The following is a 20,346-nucleotide window of genomic DNA, read 5'->3' on the forward strand; positions in this document are numbered from 1 at the left end:
GGAGACAGAGAACACACAAAGCCATTTAGACCCCAGGCTGTTTCTCGGGCTCACCTAGCACCTGGATTTCAGATAGCTCTCAGTAGAACACTGATTCGCAAACCTGGCTGAATTGCAATCCCCTGAGGAACTTTAAAACCTACAGAATCTGAGTTTAGCGGTCTGGGGTGCCGTCTTGCCACGAGCAGGTTTAAAATCTGCACAAGTGATTCTAATTACAGCGAAGTTTGAGACCCCCTACCTAAGCACGAGCAACACCAGCGGTGAGTTTCAGAATCACCTGGAGAACTTGTGAAAACCAGAGACTCAGGCTGTTGTAGTCTTCACTCTTTTGAGAACCAGTGCATACTGAAATGGTGACATATTAAACTTAATAGAGTTAAATATATAATCAGGACTGAATCTGATATCATCTCATACTAGATTCTAATATATCAGTAACTTCAGGCATCAAATGTTAAGAAAATCTTATAGGAGATAAATCTTAATTGAAAAAAACGCTAATCATGGACTTCATTTTTCCCCTGGGTCAGCTGGGACCATCTTGTGGGACGCAGGAAGAGGTCTCCTCTCCAGAGAAGCACAAGTTTCTGTCAGGTTCCAGGAATATTAATAGTCATACCTGGTCATTTCGTGGAGGGGCATTAGGAAAATGTTGAGCTCCTTGGGCGACTGGATTTCCAGCCTTCATGAGGTATGCTCCCCAGATTTATTTTCACTTTCTTTCACCAAAGTGTTTAAATTATTTTAATATTAGAGGCAGCATAGATTAATTTTCTAAGTAACATTTATCTCTTTTCCATATTATAAAAGCAATGAGTCTTCACTGTAGAATTTTTGCAAAAAACCCCAATAAGTCTGTGTAAGTAAAAATGACTTGTGATGATTGCTATTATCATTTTGGTATGTTTCATGTCAGACTTTTGGTGATACGTGCGTGTGTGAGTATGAGTATGTGCCATCCACGTGGACTCACATGAGCACTCTTCCATATATATTGTGGGAAATCAGTCTACAAAACTGTGATCATAACCGTGTCGTTTTTGGTAGTCTGCTATTTTACTTAATAACCTCTCATGAGCATTAAATATTTTCCTAAAACCGATTTTAATGACTCAAGAGTTGTCCACAGTATAGCAATACATCGCATTTTAACCAGTTCTCTCTTGCTGGACATTGTTTTCCAATTGTTGACTTCCATGCGACTCTTTAACAGATGTTAAATTTTATTTGGATGTGTGATATGAGGCAGAGATGTAACTTGATGTCTTTCTGATTGTCTCTGGACCACTGCTTTAATAATCAAACCATCCTTCCCCTGGGTTTGACGTGCCTCCTTGCTCAGATCCTACCTGCTTATATTCTTTCAGGGCTGTGGTTGGTTTCCCAGTCTCTTCCCCATTCTGCCCCTCTCTCCTGGTGCTAGTCAGTGTATTGACAGCCAAGATGGCGAGCGGGGCAGTGGTCACTTTGGGAACGAGACTGATGCTAGAACGGGGACAACCTGGAGGGCTCTGCCAGGCTGCCTGGATACAGGATCTCATTAGCTTCCATCACTCTTTACGCACATGGCCATCAGTCCCCTCTGGCCACAAGTCCCTAAGCCCAGGCCCTTAGGGACTATGACAACAGCCTCCAAAGAAGGGGCTCCCACCGCTAGCAGGTCTGTAGGTCTTCTTGCCTTTTTTGCTGGCTGCTTGGCTCATCCTCCACAGGGCTCCACGGAGCCCTTCCCATGGCTTGGCTGCCTACCAGCCCCTTCCCCACCCCAGCTCCTGCGTGGGCTCCAGCCATGTGGGCTCCAGGCGTGTGCAGGCCTTTGGTCAGTCCCCATGCTCCCTCCCAGCCCTTCAGTCTCTGCCTGCCAAAGCTCCCATACCCGCTTCAGTTCCCAGCAGACACACCATTTCCTCCGGGCCACCTTCCCTGAGCACCGGTGACATGGGATGTTTGCCATGCTCAGCCCAGAGGGTTTTACAGGGGGGAATGAAATGATCAAGCCCCTAGCAGAGTGCCGAGCACTAACAAGACATAAATGAACGCTAGCTGTTGTCATGGTGTTCATTATGATCCTTATCATATCACTCGCCACACTGTATTACAATTGCCCTTTTGCTTGGCCGTCTTCCTACCAGACTGTGAGCAACTTGAGAGTCAGCATCGTGCCTTACCCACCTTTTTCTCTCCCCCACCAAGCCTTGGACCAGGCACAGAGCAGGCGCTCGGCAAGTGCCTGTGTGAATGAAGTGTGAAATATCCCTATTTCACAGATGAGCAAACTGAGTCACACAGAGGGAAAAATTACTTGCCCCAAGTGACGCTTGTCAGTAAGGGGCAGAGCGGGGATTGAATTCAGGTCTTGGAGGCTCCTTCGTCCAGTGATGTGTCCCTCTCCCCTGCTGTTACCCTGAGGCCAGATATAGAAGAAATGAAGATACAGAGAGGAGTGATTTTCCAGCTTGTTATGTTTTGCTGGGTTTGACCCTGGTCTCCCCACCTACGGGGATAATTCAGGCCCTCATGGGAAGACCTTCCTACAGCCTTGCTGTCAGGAGGGCGGGCTGCGACGTCAGAGCTGACAGCAGCCCTTCTCCGTCAGCCAGTCCACCCTCCTCACCTCTTCACCTCAAGGCAATCCAAGACCCGGAGAGGGAAGTCAGTCACCCACAGTCACACAGCAGAGCTGGACTCCCTTTACAGTGCTCCTCTCGCCCCAGGAAGTGAAGAGACGTCAGCATGGCTGAGCAGTGGAAGGGGGCTCGGTTATTTACGGGGCAATGGAAGGCTTCCGTGGGAGCCTCCAGAACAAGCAGTGGAGCTTCGGGACAGGCCCTCCCGAGATGGCGCAGCCCACGCCAGGGTGGAGGGGGAGGAGAGCTCAGCGGGCGGAGGGCGCACAGTCGGGGCCCCACCCAGGGGGCCGGTTATAGTCTCTGCCCTGCCAACTGTTGACGGGCCGTGCCCTTTATAGCTTCTTCAAGAGGAGGACAATTACCTTCCGCAGCCTGAAGATTTATGGCTGAAGAAGGGACGAGGGACATTCCACTCCACTCAGGCCCTTTGAAAGTGGATTTACATGATTGATGTCTAGGTTGGGGCCCTTTGCCTTTAGCTGCAGAAGGACGGTCACTCACAGTGCCCCCTTTTCTGCCAACACCTGCCGGCTCCAGGGCCGCAGCTAGGGAATGAAGCACGTTGGGGCTAGGTGGGGAAACACGGCGGGGCATGGCCAGTCCACCAGCGTGGATGCGCACCTGACCCTCACTGGTCCGGGAGGCGCGGCGGGCAGGGCCTGCTGGCCGCCCCAGGATTAGTGCTGGGACTCAGAAGACGACGGTCCGGCAACAGCTGGGCTTGCCTACCTGGCTCCCGTCCCTCCGGAGACCAGCAGGCATTCTCTCCCTCACTCATAACCCTTCCCCACCCACCCAACAAACCCACAGGCAAGCTGCAGCTTGAGGATACAGAGACGGATCGTATACTGGCCCTGGGCTGGAGGAGCTCATGGACTGGCCAGTAAACATAAGGTTACAGTCAGTGTGGAGGAGGGGTCCCAGCCAGCCCCCCGGGGGGGGAGCAGAGAGCAGTCAGGGGAGGGGGACCGGTGTGTCTGAAGGCATGGAGTGGTGGGGCAAGGGGCCACACGAGTCAGGGAGCGGACGCGGCTGGACGGAGGCAGGCGGGTGGAGGTCACAGAAACCTGTGTGCATCCCAGGGAGTTGGGATTTTGTGGAGGGCCACAGGGAGCCATGAGGGGCTTTCAAGAAGAGTGCGGGTGACACCACCAGACTTGCTCTAAGGTGGCAGCATGGAGGATGAGTTAGACAGAGGTACTATGGCTGTGCTTGTAATCAGCTGGGAGCCGTGGAGAGGCTGACACCTGGGTCCACCCCACCCCCGCCTGCCCAGAGAGGCTGCTGTAATGGGTCTGGGGGGTGGCCTGGGCCCTGGGATGTTGAACCTCCTTCTCCCTGTGAGTCCGATGTGCAGTTGAGGGGGACCCACTGGAGAGACATCCCGGGTAGGAAGCATGTGGCCATCCAGGTGAGAAGCGGCCGGGCGGTTTCTGGAGATGCAAGAAGGAGAACACCAGCCCATGGTGGAGGGTTGGATATGACTTCTTAGAGAAAAGGGAGAGCCTGGCAGTTCTTCAAAAGGTTGGACATCGAGTTACCATATGTCCCAGCAACTTAGGTCTATACCCCAGAGAAATGAAAACATACATGCACACAAAAACGATCCAAATGTCCATCGACTGATGAATGGATAAATAAGATGAAATTCATGCAATGAAGTGTCATTCAGTAAAAAGAGGAATGAAGTACTAATACCTACTGCAACATGAAGGAGCCTTGAAAACATTATGCTAACTGAAAAAGTCACAAAAGACCACGTATTGTCTGATTCCATATATATGACACGTCCAGAATAGGCACATGTATCAGACAGAAAGTAGATTATTGGCTGCCTAGGCCTCGGGTGCGGGGGAGACTAGGAGCTGATGCCTAATGGCTATGGGGTTTTTGAGGGGAGAGGTAAGGAAAATGTTCTAAAATTGATGGTGGTCACATGATGAACCCCCACCTGATTAGGAAGAGCTACTGAATTGCACACTTGAAGTGGATGAGTTGTACGGTATGTGGATTACACCTCAATAAAGCTATCAGAAGGAGAAAGGGAAGGCTCAGGCATGATCCTTGGTTTCCTGACAAGATGGTGGCCTCAGGAATCAGGTCGCAGGCACAAGGAGAGGAGCAAGTCGGGGACGGTGTGATGTGGATGTATTCACTCGTTCGGCAAATGTGTTTTGAGCACCAGGCAGTGGGGTACAACAGTGAACAAAACAAACATGCCTTCCCTGTGGGGAAGAGAAAATAATACAGTAACTTAGTGTGTCAGGCCGTCGGTGAGGTGGGGACCCCTATAACACGGGAGGAGGATGGAGAACGCTGGACCAGGCTACAGTTTTAGATGAGGCGGTGGGGAAGCCTCCCTGCAAGGGTGACATTTGATGGCAAGTAGGGGCAAGGCTCTGAGGAACAGGAGGTGGAACAGAGAGCAGGAACAGAGCCAGGAGGGCCTTGTCCTCCCCCAGCCCCTGAGGACTCTGGGCCCACTGTGAGCAAGATGGGCAGCCTGAGAGGGTCGTGAGCAGAGCATTGCCATGAGCTACCTCCCTTGTATAAGACTCCCTCTACCTCTGGTTTCTCAGCCTCGATGTTTTCGACCGTGGGGCAGGGTAATTCCTTGTTGTGGAGACAATTCTCTGCATGTGGGTTGTTTAGCAGCATCCCTGACCTCTACCTAAGACTCTCCAGGTATCTGTTTCCTTCCCTATAAAGTGAGTCAGTGGTGCCTGGCCTGGCTAACTCTTTCAGGGAGAAAGTGTGGGTTTGCAGAGAAAGCATGGGCTTTCCAGTGTCCTGGGGGCTCTTCCATACACTGGCTGTGTGACCTAGGAAAAATTACTTGGCTTCTCTGAGCCTCACTTTACTCATCTGTACATTGAAAAGGAAAAAAATACACATGGCATGTATAAATGGGCGATGCCGGGCATCTACTAGAGGTACAACACATGTGGGATCCCTTCCCTGCTCAAAGGGTTGTGTGGGAGTAAAAAGCCCCTTCTCAGTAAGCCTCCCAGCCCATCCCTATCCAAAATGTGAGCCCCCACTGTTCCATCCCCACCTTGCTCATGTCCCCTTTTCTTCCATATTGCTGATCACTATCTAACATGTTTCTTACCTGGTTTATTGTCTCCCTCCCCCACTAGAATGACTATGCCTCTAGGGAGGGGGTTCGTGTCTGGATGGTTTCTTAATACATGCCGGAAGCCTGCAACAATGCCGGCGTGTGAATTTTCGTTGAATGCATGGAATGGAAGTGCTCTGGCTATTATGCTATTGGGTTACCAGGTTTCCTCTCTTCCACATCTCTGAAGCCAGTGAAATGCACACATAGTAGGCCTGCTGCTGCTAGAGAGCAGAGCCCCAGCAGGAAACAGTCCGAGCAGAGGCCCCACAGGAGACAGGAATCAAGGGAAAAGCCTATCAGGGGAGGCATGGAGCAATGAACACAGTCAAGAGCTGCTAGGTAGTAAGGTGAGAGCCTTCCGGGCTCTTCCACACCACAGCACAACAGAATAATGCTCCTTTCTCGCTCTCCACCTTACACTGGGCACAAGAGATGAATCCTCCACGCTCATAAACCAGCCGAGCCCATAAGAAAGCAATCCATGAAGTGTTAATAGCAGGGCCCCCAGAATTCAACCCCTCTGTCTTCCACTGCCTGATCTCAGCTTTCTGGGTTTCCCACTTCCTTGGTTTCTTAAGATTGCATCAGTTTCCATCGACTCGGGCTCCATGACCAATGCACACAGCATGGGATCCTCTTCCCAAGCTCCGAGCTTGATTTCATATTCACCCTCCAGTTTCATGCACCCAGTGCTTAGCTAAGAGGCACCCTGCACCCTGGCCCCGCAGGGGACAGTGGAGCAGAACACAGGCTTAAGGTCAGGTGGCCTTGGGTTCAAATCCCGAGTCCAGGAATCACCAGCGGGGCCACCCTGGTCGACTTATCTGAGCCTCAGTTTTCTCATTTGTACATTACAAGGACAAACATTCTCTTGCACAGTTGTTGTCAGCAGTGATTCTCAAAGCATGGTCTTTGGAACACCCATCAGATGAGATGCGTGAGAAAGGGTTTCGCTGTCAGGTGAGCCTGGCAAACGCGGACTATCACATCCCCGTCTGGGGGATTCGTGAAAAACATTAGATCCAGCAAGCTCTGAGAAAGCCGTGAAAGAATCTGTATAGCTTTGATCAACACAGTCTTTTCCAAGCAACAGAAATTTTTTGCAAGGCTCATGTACTAGCCTCCAGCGGAGCCAGCCTTCTCTGTAATGCACTTTGGGGAGAGCTGTCGTGGAGGCTTCAGTGAGATGCTAAGCACCTGGCCGCCCGCACGGCTGGGGCTCCCACACAGAGGACACTGAGCATGAGTGCCGCCGTCTGCACTCTTCCCCTGAAAGTCAGCAATGTTTATTCAAACCTTGCCCAGCTCGGCTACAAAAGAGCCTTTTAGGCTGTTGCGACAAGTCATTTTCCAGAAAACTGTTGTTGATCCCTTTACACAAAGGGAGAAACACATAAGTTAATGACGTGTGTACTTTTGCAGCTGAAATACGGGCACTCACAAGCCTAGATATGAAGAACGCTCGCTCCTGGGTTCCTGGGGAGTGACTGGTCCTACCTGTACCAGCAGGAGGTGGTGAAGTTGGGTAACTTGCCCAAAGGCGCAAAGGCAGAGCTCTTTCCAGGAACAGCCCCACCTTGCATACGCAAAGCAGAGTGAGTCCCACTGGACATGGGTTCAGATCTAAGTACTTTCAGGCCCCATAAAAAAGTCTGGCAATATATCCCAAAAGCCTTAAAAATCTTCCCACCTAGGAATGCCTCTTCCAGAATTACTATAAGGAAACCATCCAAAATGCAGACAAACTGATAATGCATAAAGATACTCATCACAACATTTTCATGGCCCAAACTGGAAACAACCCAGGGGCCCAACGGCTGGGGAATGGTTAAATCCACTGCGGGCTTTTCCATGTTAAATACCTCATAGCCATTTAAAATAATGTGTATAAAGGGTTTTGAGTGATATTGGGATACATTTATACTATAATATTAGGGAAATAAAATTGGCTACAGAAATAAAATACATCCATGATAATAACAGCTGTGTTGGTACACCGAGGAAGAAAAATTTACCCGTGTGTTAGGAGTGGTTATTTCTGAGCAGAGAATGAATGGATAAATGAATGAACAAATTTTCATTCCATTCTATAGGCTTTTCTATATTTTCTCCTTTTGTTCTACATGTTTTTCTGTATTTCCAGTTTTATACAATAGTGATCAGGAAAAGGTAAACATTTATTTAAAAACAAAAAAAGAGGGGCACCTGGGTGATTCAGTCCGTTAAACATCTGACACTTGATCTCAGCTCAGGTCTTGATCTCAGGGTCGTGAGTTTGGGCCCTACATTGGGCTCCATGCTGGGCATGGAGTCTACTTAGGAAGAGACAGAGAGAGACATGAAGCTGAGTTACCTACTAGAACTAAATGAAACACTATTGTAATGTCCAGAGAACCCCTCCCCCCGCAATCTTATGTTGGGGGATGCCACCCACCTGCCACCCACCAGTGTTTCTCAAACCCCAGGAAGTATCTGCTCCATGTGGTCATAAAGGAGGGCATTACCTTACACATTATTACTTAATATTTATATAGAAATCAACTCAGTTTTTTAACTTAAATGCATGTATTTTAAGGTAAATTTTTCACGACTCTACATGGGAACGTAGTATCCCTTTCCATTAATTATCCACAAAAATAAATGCAATAAAGCAAAACAACATTACCAAATTCTAGACTGGCAAAGCTTTCTGAGCCTCAGCCCTGTTTCTTCTCTGTTTAATAAAAAGTGGAGGCCAGGGAAGAATGTTGCCAGGGAAGAAGGGACAGATTAGCATTTGAATGTTATTAAAATGTCCTAGCCCAAACAGACCCCTTAAAGGAATCAGAAAGATTAAAAGATAATTAATTGAACATGATTTTCGCACTGGAAGTTTTGATTCATGTTTAATGATTTGCCCACGTAGCACCCAAACTGTCCACTCTACCCCACACTGGGGGCAGGTGCTGTACAGTATTCTAGAACCAGGGGGGTGTCTCCTGTGTCTGTGGTCACTCGCCCAGCTGGTTTTTGACTCAAGGGCAGGTGTTTCTACCATCGATGCCTTTCCTTTCCTCCTACCATTCCAAAGTCCGGCTCTTGTTCAAGACCTTGGTGTTTCCATCCTAAACTTGCTGATGCTGTGCTGGTTCCGATCTGAAACAGGCCTGGCAACTTAAAAAGGGCAAAAAAGGGGCACCTGGGTGGCTCAGTCGTTGGGTGTCTGCCTTCGGCTCAGGTCATGATCTCCAGGTCCTGGGATCGAGCCCCGCATCGGGCTCCCTGCTCACTGGGGAGTCTGCTTCTCCCTCTCCCTCCACCTCTCCCCACTGCTCCTACTCTCTCTCTCTCTGTATCTCTCTGTCTCAAATGAATAAATAAAAAATTCTTTAAAAAAATAAATAAAAAGGGCAAAAAGATACCATCAGTGCTGGAAAGTGGTGGAGGACAGAAAAAAGCTTAGTGAACTTAAATTCACTCATTATACAGACCGGGAAACAGAGACCCAACAGGAGGAAGGGGCTGATGAGCAGAGATAGGATTGGGATAGCATCCAGGCACCCGAATCCCAGTCCAATGTCACCTTTCCACTATACTCCACCTTAAGTTTGCTCAGAACCAGGAGAGGTTTGCCTACTCTGGAATCTCTTTCTAGCTGCAGGATCAGAAGTTATATTCAGAGACCAATAAAGAAGAGAAGAGGTCTTCCGGCAAGCGTTTCTCTTCGGGTCCCTTAAACGCCAGCGACCCCACGCCTCTCCTGACTGACACCCAGCTGTGGGCTTGCTTGGCTCAAGGAAGAATCACGGATCCGTGAGCTTCAGCAGAAGGTAGGGACCTTAGATCACTCATCTGACCTACATCTAAAGAGACTCTCCATTTGCTAGTGTTCCTGGTCCAACCACCTCATTTTATAGAAAATTTTATAGAAAAGGCTGAGTGCCAGGCAGGAAACATAACTTGTTTGAGATCACCCAGCTAGAAAGCAGCAGTGCTAAGACTGGGATGTGAGTCTTCTGGGTCCAAGGCCAGTGCTCATTTAAAAAAAAAAGTTTTAAAAATAAAATTCACTGGGGCGCCTGGGTGGCTCAGTCAGTTAAGCGGCTGCCTTCGGCTCAGGTCATGATCCCAGGGTCCTGGGATCGAGCCCCGCATCGGGCTCCCTGCTCGGCGGGGAGCCTGCTTCTCCCTCTCCCTCTGCCTGTGCTCTGCCTACTTGTGCTCTCTGTCAAAATGAATAAGTTAAAAAAAAAATCTTTAAAAAAAAAACTGATAAGAAATAAGTTCTCCAGGGGTGCCTGGGTGGCTCAGTCGTTAAGCGGCTGCCTTCGGCTCAGGTCATGATCCCAGGGTCCTGGGATCGAGCCCCGCATCGGGCCCCGTGCTCAGCGGGAAGCCTGTTTCTCCCTCTCCCACTCCCCCTGCTTGTGTTCCCTCTCTCGCTGTGTCTCTCTCTGTCAAATAAATAAATAAAATATTAATTAATAAATAAATAAATAATAAAATAAAAAACAAAATTCATTTGTAAGCTTGAGCAAGCAGAACTATAGTGCCGATAGGACTCTAAATAACATTCGTTCATTCAATCCATTCATTCAACCAATACTGATTGAATGAGATATGCCAATGTACGTTGACCAGGGGTACATGGCATAATGGCCTGGCGGCATCAAGGAGGATCCTCTTGAGGCTTGAGGTTGTGAATTTAAAGTGTGAGGCACCAGCATGACTGCACGCTTTTCTGGAACCTGGCTCGGCTACACGGGGTCAGGCGTGAAGTGAGCTGAGTCAGATCTAACCAAGGCTGTGGCTTTGCCAAAAGAGTGTGATGAGGTGAAGGGTTCGGGGAGTTGGGGGTTAGGCAATAATCATAGGATTTAAAAGTGAATCTTCTTTTAAAAACTTTTTTTTTAAACTTCACAAAATGAAGTTTGAAGCCTGGCTGCCATGCTGATTCAGGTTGAAATGGTGATATTGTCTTCTTTGTCCCAAAGCTGTCTTGAGGGTGTTTTGCTGGGGCTCGTCAGCTTGTTAGATGGGGGAGGTTCCACTTGACTTCAATCGTTGTTTGAGCCAGAGCTTCAGGACCTTCCTTCCTCCGGAAGGAGCCTTTTGAGACAAATCCAGGGTTCAGTCCAAAGCTCAGGAGCTGCAACTCAACTTATAAAGCCCTTTTATAGCATTGCTTTGCATAGGTAAATAGTTGACTTCCTATTTCTGGAAAGGACATATTTGTTCTCAAGGCTGCCTCTGTCCTGGGCACCCACTGGGCTGCTGGAAAACACAACCATTCCTCTCCTGACATTGTTTTGAAATAGCCAAGGCAGTGTGCACCCTTCAACCACAAAAAAACAACCGTGCACCGAAGCCACAATCCAAGCTGCGCTCGGTGTTGTATTCTGTGTGTCCCCTACCTCATCACAATACTCACCGAGAGTCTGGCCTCCTTTCCACTTATTGTGGGTACCCATGCAGGTTTCCATTGATGTCAGCAGTGGTAATGATTAAGTGGAAACACCCCACCCCATTCAAACGTCTCCCTTTCCCGGCCGATCCCCATTGTGAGCGAAGGTGCAGTGTGTCAGCCAACGTTTCTCCCAGAGCTTCAGCCAGAGTGCAAGTGAGGTGAACCTGGAGAAAATAAGGCCTTCTGACTCGAATCACGCCACCACCCTTTCAGCGCTCCAGATGTCGGCCTCTGCCCCCCTCTCGGAAGCGGCCAGCCTTGGAAGAGCCCAGAACAGATATTCCACTACGAAGTATGACAAATGCAGAAGGGTATGCGTTTATAAAAGTCCATCAGGATGTACACTTCGGATGTGTGCTTCTTACTGCATGTAAACTCTAACCCAATAGAAAACTTTTGGGAAAAGCAGAATTCTAGATCACGTTCTAACTAGTGTAGGATTTAGGGGTGGAGACAAGCAAGGATGCCATTACCCACTTTAAGATCCCGATTTTCTGGATTGCATTTGACAAGAAGACATCAACACAAGGAAGAATGGGTGCCTACTGTTGTTTCAAAAAAAAAAAAAAAAAAGACAATAAAAGGTCAGTAAGGCACCCCACCCCCTACTACTTGCTCTCACATTCTCAATCCCTCCAAGGGATTTAAAAAAGAAAAGCCCAGGAAATTCCAAGCATGACTACCTCCCCAGATAAGACAGAAATGGAAGAAAACCAAACTTTTTAAAGTAAGCATTTTGATCTTCATGCAAACATGGAGTTAATCTTGGGACAGCTAAGCACAATTACACAGATGAATTCATTGTGTGAAATGGTCATTGAGCGTAGAGAATGTTAGTGGCTGTTCAGAGTCCAAGCTCTGTAGGGGTCATACCTGAATCTGCTGAGTTGAGCACATGGAAACCTCAGTGTGCATTCAGGCTTGACCATTCTTTTTAATTTATTTCAGAGTTGCTCTCAGGGTGGCTTCGGGAAATGCAAATCGAACGTCCATAGTGGTGTCTGAAGACGTGCAGGGTTTTGACACGTGTTAAATTGCAACTATAAATAAAAATCTTTGGGCCTGTATTTACATATATTAAAGCTGTTCTTAAGATAATAAGATGATTTTTATAATCCCTTACTCTTCAAATCAGCTTTTATTCATACAGAGAGGACGCAAGCGTTAGACTGGACGTGATGGCAGCTGGGTTCTGGCTCCGGTTCCGTCTCAAATTCTCCAGGAGTCCTGGGGTCCTTCCTTTGTGGACTCAGGGCCTCCCCACCTGTCAGCTGAGGAGTTTGGACCACAGGGTCTGGCTCTTAGTTCTGAGGCTGCAACTCAATGGAGTTTGGAAATACCACTTTATCTCCAGGATTTTATTCTAAGCAAATTGGATATATTTCTACAATGTAAAATACATGTGACTCTACAGCCTGATTGGCCTCCCAAACCCACATACTTGGGGCCACAGTTGGAAAGAACTCAAGTCTTTGTTTTAAACACCTGTCCCTGGTCCCACCAAGAGAAAACTCTAAACTCCTCAAGTATCATTGGCCATGGTGAACGTGCAAAATTCAGCACTACAAAGGAACCACATTCCTGAGAGGTTTCTTTCCATGTTTATAACAGTGAAATGTGTGCCCTGAAAGAGGCCTTAGCAAGCATGGAGGCCCAGAGAGATTAATCAGCTTGCCCAAGATCACACAGGAAGCAGGAGGGAATGAGGACTGAAACCTAAGTCTCCTCACCCCCAGCCTGGTCGGGACTCCTGCACATGCCCTCAGGAGTTAGAAACGCTCACCTTTTGGATTTATCTTTCCCCATTTACCTACACCCTTCACAGGGCATGGAAATGTTGAGTTTTGTCTTTTAGAGTTCCAGCTTGGTGAAATTCACTAGAGAAGTGGATATTGAGGAAAAACTCCCGGTTGCCTAATCTGTAGGAGAGTGTCACAGAAGAAATGTTGGGAGCTGTCTCTTCCTTGTCCCCAGAAGCACAGTAACTAGGAGACAAGAGAAGGAAAGGCGGCCCGGACCCCTCAGGAACCAAGCAGGTGCAGCCTCGGCTGGAGACGTCTGTGCCGACATCCTAAGTTTGAATCAGAGCAGGGCCCTGGTGTGCTGGTGGAGCTTGGGCCTTTGGAAAACAAGTTGGAGTAAAACCAAACCTGGGTATGTCCCACAGCATCCCCTGATCTCTCATCTTTGGGAAAGGGACTCCCATTTCCAGCATTCTTAAGTGCTTGAGCTGTGGGCGCCTGGGTGGCTCAGTCATTAAGTGTCTCCCTTTGGCTCAGGTCATGGTCCCAGGGTCCTGGGATTGAGCCCCGCATCGGGCTCCCTGCTCAGCGGGGAGCCTGCTTCTCCCTCTCCCACTCCCCCTGCTTGTGTTCCCTCTCTCTCTGTGTCTCTCTCTGTCAAATAAATAAATAAAATATTAAAAAAAAAATGCTTGAGCTGCCAACACATCTGTCTGCCAAAGTCAGGGCTCGTGCACAAAGCGCCACACCTCTACTCAAACGCACTTGAATTTGGGGACCATGTCTGCTACATGTCCTCTGGGGAGGGAAGGCAGGGCCTGGAGGCAAGGACAAGAGCTGTCAGCCAGAGCGGGCAGAAATTATGCTGAGTCTGAGAGAAGCTAGCCTGGCTCGGAGGATAAGGCACACCACCTGTGAGCCCGGCTTCACTGCTATCAAGCTGTATGACCCGGGCAGGAAACTGTTCCTGTTTCTTCATCCGTGAGATGGGGAGAATCCTACCTCCTGAAAGCATTGCCGAGGGGACTGGAGGAGAAAATTCCCTTCCTCCACCCCTTTCCTTAGCAGGCTCTCTGTTGAGAGATGTCGCCATTTGCTGAGCACCCATTAGCCCATCTTATCCTCACAACTGAAAGCGTTGAAAGATATGGTGTCCAAGGTAGGATGCCACTTTGACACCCAAGCCTCCCCCATCCCAAACTGATTACTACCGTCACTCGTGAGACAGCCACGTGGCATGTGGCTCACTGTGCATTCTCTGGCATCTGTCGGATGACTTCCATCTTCCATCACTTCCGTTCCCAGTGTCCTCTCCTGTAGATGACACTTATCCCTAACCCTCCTAAGTAGGAAGAGCAGCGTCCCCTATCTGAAAGAGGAGGGGCCATGCTGGCCGTAGCAAAATTCCGTGTCTTCAGCCCTACATGCCCCCTTCTCGCCTTCTCCATATACATAGCCACCCAGTTAACTCACACCATCCTCATACTGGACACTGTGGGCCATCAACAAGGTTTGGGTGCAGAAGGTACCTGTCGGGTGTCAACCTGGCTCTGCCGCCCACTGCCAATCCACTTTCTCGCTCCGAGCTTCAGTTTCCCCATTGGGAGAAAGAAGGATCTGGATGAGACGTCTCTCAAGGGCCACTCCAGCTCAAATCCTGTGTGGCTAGCGTGTGACAAGAGTTTTCTTCCACCAGAGAATGCTGCTTTTTCCTAGCTCCCAAATGTAACAAGGACCCTTCCACCCCTTCTAGGTCGTTCGGACTTTCTTTACAAAGATCTCATTCTCCCAGGTTTCTGAGGCCCCCTGCCACTCAGAAGCCAAAATTATCCCAATGTCAGCAGCTGAAAGCAAATCAGATCAAAAAGCATCCCTGTGCCTCAACTGAACACAATTTCTGCTTTGAACCCTATGCCAAGTCTAGGGCTTATCAGCCGGAGTGTGTGTGATTACCATATGAAAGAACTCTCTTGGATCATATTTAAAAGAATCCTCTTTTCAATTTAGATAAAAAAAAACACCCAGTCCTCCAGAAAATACATATAAATTCCTCTCTAAATGTCCAGACAGATTAATGCCCATAGAAGATGTAATTATCTCCTTCTAGGATAAAGGAATCTTCCTGCTATCAGGGAGAGCCAAGAAGCCAGAACGTTCTGCTCGAGACTGCAACAGGGCCACCACAGAAGGTTGTCCAAGTTGTTCACTGCGCAAGAGTGCTCCACTGATGAGGAAGGGGGGAGGCGGAGGGGGGAGGGTGACTTAAACTCAGCCTGGTGTCCCGTGCAAGATTATGTCAGTTCAAAGGGAGGTGCATGTATCTTTTTGTAATTCAGCAAAGGCCTTTGCCAGAGTGCCTGTTGCAGGGTTTCTGAGCAGTTTCGCTTTTCCTTTATAACACTCAGGTTGCACTTTGCAGTAATGCGTGTAGGTGATGTGATTTGCCTCTGTCTGCTGACTAGCCTGTAAGCTATGTGAGGTTAGGCTGTGTTGGGTTTTGCTCTTCTATCCCTAGGACAGTGTCTGGGGCACAAGGCACGAGCTATGAATGGACGGAAACAATCTGAACCGAAGGACATGGGTCTTGCTCTTCTGCATCCCTTTCTGCCAGGCCTACGGGGTGTCTGGGCACAGTGGCATGTGGTCTCCATGACCTAAGCCCCGTGCCCAGGCCCAGGGGACACAGACTAGACAAGAGATACCCAACCCTGGCCTGGCATCCAAAACACACGTGAAGACTTAAAAACACAGCTTCCCAAGCCTCGCCCCCAAAAGATTCAGGCATCTAGGATTTATATTTTTAACAAGGTCCTCCAGGTGATGCTAAATTGCCTATCAGGGTTCAGAACCCACAGATATTGTTGCAATAGATATAAGGAATCTTGGATACCAAAGAGAAGGAGCTTGAGGTCCAGCCAGAAGTTTCATGGTAGGCTTTCTGGTGGAAATGGTGCCTCAGCCGGGTCTTGGCAAATATGAGCTAGGTGAAAAAAGGAGAGAAGGGCATTCTGGGTGGAAGGAACCACATGAACAGAAACAGAAACAGGATATGCAAGGGGTGCACTTCTTGGGGGAGGGCAGGGGGACTGAATCAAAATACAAGGACTGGGCTCCTGGCAGGCAATCAAGCATAAGTCACCCACGTTTCAGCTGGGTTCCCAGAACCCTTCTGGGTGGGAAGCCCGCGTTTCAGCAACCCCTATTTTTTTTATTATGTTATGTTAATCATCATACATTACATCATTAGTTTTTGATGTAGTGTTCCATGATTCATTGTTTGCATATAACACCCAGTGCTCCATTCAATATGTGCCCTCTTTAATAACCATCACCAAGCTAACCCATCCCCCCACACCCCTCCCCTCTAGAACCCTCAGTTTGTTTCTCAGAGTCCATAGTCTTTCAAAGTTCATCTGCCCCTCCGATTTGCCCCCCTTCATTTTTCCCTTCCTACTATCTTCTTCTTTTTTTTTTTTAACATATAATGTCTTATTTGTTTCAGAGGTACAGATCTGTGATTCAACAGTCTTACACAATTCACAGTGCTCACCATAGCACATACCCTCCCCAATGTCCATCACCCAGCCACCCCATCCTCCCACCCACCCCTACTCCAGCAACCCTCAGTTTGTTTCCTGAGATTAAGAATTCCTCATATCAGTGAGATCATATGATACATGTCTTTTTCTGATTGACTTATTTCGCTTAGCATAACACCGTCTAGTTCCATACATGTCTTTGCAAATGGCAAGATTTCGTTTGTTTTTTTTAATTGATGGCTGCATAATATTCCATTGTATATATATATACCACCTCTTCTTTATCCATTCATCTGTCGATGGACATCTTGACTCTTTCCACAGTTCGGCTATTGTGGACATTGCTGCTATAAACATTGGGGTGCATGTACCCCTTCTGATCACTATATTTGTATCTTTGGGGTAAATACCCAGTAGTGCAATTGCTGGGTCGTAGAGCAACCCCTATTTTTAAATCTGGCTTCCTTCCTATTTTTGGTTCCATTTGCCTTCTTGCTTTTTCTTATCCTTTCTCTAGTGAGACCGCGACCTCGTGGGATAGCCTCCCGAACCCTGTGCCATCGGGGCCCTATTGCCAGGGCTTCCTTGATAAATGGGCTTGACTTCAGAATTCCAAACTGTCCTGCCTAGAAATACAAGCTTGCTGCCGTTGGCAGGATGGTAGTACCCACAGGCGCCACGCGCACCACACGTGGCAGGAAAGGGTCTTTTTACTTGATGCAAAAGCAATGTCAAGAGTATGAAGTTCAGGCCCCAGAGGGGTCTGCAAGTCATGATTCATTCCTTTCTATTTGGGGCCCAGAATGGGGTGGTCACGTTGGGAATGGCCAAGGGGATGCAGCTGGGGTGGGAGGGTAGATCCTCAGAGACCTGTCTTTGCTGGAGTGCGAGCCGTCTACGAGCGACGTGCTGCAGGCTGTAGGCACCTCTCACCCCACACCCCACTCCGGACTCCCAGCTAGCCTTCCGCGTCTTTCCATCGCCTTCTCTCTCCTTCCTGTCCTCCCCTCCCATATGGCTCAGCTGACGGGCCTGGGCTGCATTGGCAGGCTGATACTCCCTCCTAACTGGACTTTTCACACTGGACGTTTCCCATAAGCTCAGCTGTTGTCGGGAAAGGTCTTCTAAGACCAGCGAATCTGCTGCAGAGAGGAGAGTCCCTGGCACAGTTTGCGTCTCTGTTCTGTCCAGCCGGCCTCTAGAGAAGCCGAGCGGATGTGAGGCTCGCGGCCTCCGCACCAAGCTGCAGACCAGGCGTCTTCTGCGCGACGCCCCGTGCCACAGTTCAGTGCCACCCCACCGAAGCCTGAACTATCTTGTCTGCCGTCCGGTTATCAATTAATCTCCTGTCATCAGTGATTAACTTATTCAAGCCACGGGAGCTGCTGAACCAAAACAGCCCCTTGGGGTGAGTCTCCAACATCGTGCTGCATGTGGAGCTGCCTGTGACCCTCATCCCTCTGGCCCTTGTGCTGTGTCAGCAGGGGATCAGGGACAGCCAGGGACAGGGGTCCCGCTCGGGGCACTGCCGCACCGGAGCTCTCCCCACAGTCCTCAGAGTGCAGATCCTCATCGCAAGCTTCTAGGTTCTGTTTTCTCTGTGTGTTTGTCTGCCAAGAAGCCTTTAGAAACGGGCTTGGGCGGGCCTATTCTCTGGGGGCATATGTCAAGTGACTCCAACCCCCTGAGACTGATATGGAAGAAAAGGGAGTCAAACTGTGGGATGTGCTGGGTGTTGAGGAGACCAGGGATCACCTCTTCAAGCATACACTGTTGTAGCCAGAAGAAGCCTTGGAGGTCACTGATTCCAACTTCCGGATTCTATGGACACCAAGAAAGAGGGCTTGACTCACCCAAGGGGAGAGGCAGAACAAATGTCCACTTATGTTTATATGTCAGATAAAGGCTTTCTTCACCACGGTGGGGGCAGGGGACATACAACTCTCTGGAAAAAAGGCAAGGGGATCCTTCCTTATACCACTTTTATCATGTGAGGGTCTCAAAAGAAAAGCTTCTCTGTCGTTGTTTTTCCGAGTAATCCTGGCCGACTTGGTCTCATTTCTTGGTTGTAGGGCTTCTCACAGCAGTTTAAAAATGATGCCTTTATTCACCTCTGTGGCCATCCCCCTATAACCCATAACCCCAGTCTAACCACGAGAAACCTACAAAAACAGACAAACCCCAACTGAGGGACATTCCACCTGACCAGTACCCTTCAAAACTGTCAAGGTCATCCAAAACAAGGGAAGCCTGAGAAAGCATCTCAGAGCAGAGGGGCCTCAGGAGATGTGGCGATTAAAGGCACTGTGGGATCCTGGAACAGGAAAAGGCCATTAGGGAAAAACCAGTGAAATCTGAATTAAGGGTAGAGTTTAGCTGACAGTTCTGTAACAATCCTGGCTCCTTCGTTGGAAGGAATGCACCTTCGTGTGTAAGACAGTCACAGTAGGGGAAACTGGGTGATGGATAGACAGGAATTCTGGACTATCTTCATAACTTCTCAGCAAATCTCAACCTGTTTTAAAATAAAGCATTCATTTAAAAAGATTGTACATGGTGCTTTTCAATTTACATCGGGCTGGAACCTTTATCAGATGCTTAATAACGGTGCCTGTCAGGGCACCTGGGTGGCTCAGTCATTAAGCGTCTGCCTTCGGCTCGGGTCATGATCCCAGGGTCCTGAGGTCGAGCCCCACATTGGGCTCCCTGCTCAGTGGGAAACCTGCTTCTCCCTCTCCCTCCCCCTCTGCCTGCCTCTCTGCCTGCTTGTGCTCTCTGTCAAATAAAAAAAATTAAAAAATGGGCACCTGGGTGGCTCAGTTGGTTGGGCGACTGCCTTTGGCTCAGGTCATGATTCGGGAGTCCCTGGATCGAGTCCCGCATCTGACTCCCTGCTCGGCAGGGAGTCTGCTTCTCCCTCTGACCCTCCCCCCTCTCATGTGCTCTCTCTCTCTCAAATAAATAAATGAAATCTTTTAAAAAAATAAATTAATTAAATTAAATTAAATTAAAAAATTAAAAAATAATGGTGCCTGTCACACAGTAGGTTGGAGTAATAAGCATCTGAAAGAGGAAAGCAGGAACAAGGGAAGGAAGGAGGAATGGAGAAGAGAGGCAAGAAGGAAGATAAAGAGGGAAGAAGGAGGACACGAAAGTACGAGATGCAGAAGGAAATGTAGCCATCCAGCCAGTGATGACCAATGAAACAGAACGTGTGATATTCATGTCATGGGGTTTGTGGCCATAGAAAAGGATTGAAGCACTGATCTGTGATCCAAGGTGGACAAACCTTGGTCACACGATGCTAAGCAAAAGAAGCCAGACACGAAAGACCACATATTGCCGGATTCCATTTACGTGAAATGTCTAGAAAAGGCAAACCCACAGAATAGAAAGTAAATTGGTGGTTGCCGGGGATGGGGGCAGGAGGGAATGGGGAGTGGTGGCTAATGGGGATGGGCTTCCTTTTGGGGAGCAATGAAAATGTTCTGTGAGTAGACAGTGGTGAGGGTCACACGACCTTGCAAATATACTAAAACGGTTAAAGTTGCCCACTTCAAAGGGTGCATTTTATAGTGTGTGAATTATATAATAAATTAAAAAATAAAATGAAAATGTTAAGAAGGAAATACAACCTAATCTATACTTTCAAGGAGCGCACAGTATGCTGGACACTTTCAGCCCCAGTGATTGGAAGCCTTTCCCCTTGTCTGTAAGCTTCATGGGCGTGGGAGCCACGGATAGTTCGCCATTTTATCCCCAGCACCCAGCACAGTGCCTCGCCCCTAGTAGACTCTCAAGAAGTGCTTGCTGAATGAAAGAATGAGTGTTTTCAGTCCTCTGACAGCCAGGGGAGGTCACAGAG

At 48.6% G+C, this 20,346-nt stretch overlaps 1 long non-coding RNA gene across 1 annotated transcript; it reads left to right on the top strand.

Moving 5' to 3' along the window:
* The first annotated feature begins 498 nt into the window (after nt 1–498).
* Nucleotides 499–13,831, top strand: LOC135362937 (uncharacterized). The gene is made up of 3 exons (XR_010408402.1): nt 499–694; nt 9,389–9,563; nt 11,209–13,831. It is a non-coding gene; the product is annotated as an uncharacterized LOC135362937 (long non-coding RNA).
* The last annotated feature ends 6,515 nt before the right edge of the window (nt 13,832–20,346 follow it).

The sequence above is a fragment of the Mirounga angustirostris genome, unplaced genomic scaffold (genome assembly GCF_029215605.1).
Source record: "Mirounga angustirostris isolate CCGP_5_RB_7025 unplaced genomic scaffold, mMirAng1.0.hap1 SCAF_17, whole genome shotgun sequence".
NCBI lineage: Eukaryota > Metazoa > Chordata > Mammalia > Carnivora > Phocidae > Mirounga > Mirounga angustirostris.